Here is a 2,204-nt window from a genome sequence, read left to right as displayed (position 1 = left end):
GCTGTGAAGAGACTCCAACAACATTGATAGTCAAGTGCGTGGTTTGTAGACTATATGGCGAGATCTAAAGAGCCACCTTGATTGTGCTCCTCCGATATGAATGATATTATCTCTCCATCTTCGAATTGACCCCCATAGCAAGACGTATACGAATCAGCTGGTATAATCGTTAGTAAACTCGACGCAAATTCCACTTTATAACTAAGGATTGCTATCACTCACATCGCCTATTCTCGCTGGCTCATATTTTGCAGGGTTATCGTCGCTAATACAAGTTGGCAGCACTGCCAGCTTCGCGCGGTAGTCAAAGCCAAAGAATAATGGCAGTGAGTATCTATCATCCTTCCCATGTTGGATCACCCTGTGTACAGTACTCTTCAGCCGGTCATTTGTCAGGCGCATCAGAAAGTCGCCAATGTTAACTACAAATGTCCCGGGGATTGGAGGCGCGTAAACCCATTCGTTGTCATTGTTGAGGACCTGTAGACCTCGCCCACTATCGCTCTGGTATAAGAGGGTAAGAACCTGAAGGTCAGTGTGCGCACCTAAGCCGACTTCTTTAGGGTCCAATATGGGCTCATCCCCGTGGCCAGGGTAGTAATTAAGACCAAAGTCAGCGCCTGGATACCTGACTAGGTCGTCAAAGTAACTTTCTGGAAGATCCAAAGCCAGGGCGACCAATTTTATCATCTGGCGAGCGAGAGTGAGCACCGCCTTGTAGTAGGGCAGGATACCCTCGTCAAATCCTAGGCTGGTGAGTCCGTTCCAGACATAAGGATCTTTTGGCAGGCTATCCAGCACCTCTTTTGGAATGTGCTTGAGATCGTCGCAATGATATGGATCGAATCGAGGCTCGTAGTGCCAGTTGATCGTTTCTTTCCGGTCAGGATTAGATGATGGATTCACGCGGCGGGAGTACGAAGGCTTGAATCCATAGTTCGATATGGAGGGCTGAGTGACCATGCGCATTTTATCTTCCATCGGAAGAGCGAAAAATCTATAATGGAACCGTCAGTCTAGTCCAGGAATCATGGCTGTGCTTCATCAAATGGTCATAGCTCAGATAATCGCCGTACTCTTTCGTTCTTTCGAGAGCCTGGCCAAAAAGCTCGTCAGGCACACCATGATTTTTGATATAAAAGAATCCTGTCTTTTCAGCTGCCACTAGCAAGTTTTTAGCCACTTTCGTTCGAGCTGTGAGGTCACCCTTCATTCCAGACAAATCGATGACAGGAACCTCGTCCTTGGTGCAATCCCTTGGGGGATTCAACGAGACTTCACGATAAGCGAAGCCTTCATAACTGTGAAGCAGCAGCTGAGTCGTGTTCTCTTTGCAGGGAGGCGGAGCAGGGAGAGTCATTGTTTTCGTCGCCATGGCTCCGTTGCTTTTTCGGTGACTGACCCAAGATTGAGTTTTTTTTTTCTTTATTTTCTGCACGGCTTTTCAATTGACGTCTAAAAGAATAGAAAGGCAGTAAAACAGAACTTTCGAGTGGTATAAACTGCATCTTAACTTGTTGAACTCATGTCCCTAGTCCTCAGATACACGTATAGGGATATCAGCCACTAGCCCGTCCCTTTTCAGAACCCGCCGGTGACCGCCGGTCACCCACATTTAGCGCCGAGAACCGGACTAACACCCCTTCCTCTTCTACACTCAATGAGACCCGGACGAGTTTATCAGCAATCAAAACGAATCGACTGGATTACAGCTGTATACGCAATGTCCAAGAGTCCATCACCCGATCCTAGTGCTGCTGCCTCCACTTCCCAAGGATCTGTCATACGAGCAGAAGCCGGGCGCTCTCCGAGAAAAGCTGCACGAAGGCGACAGAAAAGGGTTTTGTCCTGCGAAACATGTCAGCGGTTAAAGTGTCGATGCGAGTATGACCATTCGGTAGAATGCTGTAGACGGTGTCAGACACTAAGGTAAGCGATGAGCAGCGGAAGACCATAAGGCCATTCGATAATTGTGAAACTAACAGTCGTGTAGGCTGGCTTGTTCTCTGAGCCGTGGAAAGCCTAGTTCTATCCCGATAACTCGAAACGCTGATACTTTCAGCGCCCACAGCATTGAAGAAAGGTATGGTAATTTCTGTGACTTACAGCCCAGGGAAATTGACAATCTAAATGCTGCTTTCAAATATAGACTTAACTCTCATGACACGGCCCTCGCCGAGATCAAATCTCTCCTTAACAAACTT

Source organism: Phaeoacremonium minimum, assembly GCF_000392275.1.
Source record: "Phaeoacremonium minimum UCRPA7 unplaced genomic scaffold PA7_03_scaffold_269, whole genome shotgun sequence".
NCBI classification, from domain to species: domain Eukaryota; kingdom Fungi; phylum Ascomycota; class Sordariomycetes; order Togniniales; family Togniniaceae; genus Phaeoacremonium; species Phaeoacremonium minimum.
The sequence above is the reverse complement of the archived record's forward strand: the minus strand, read 5'-3'. Positions refer to the sequence as shown.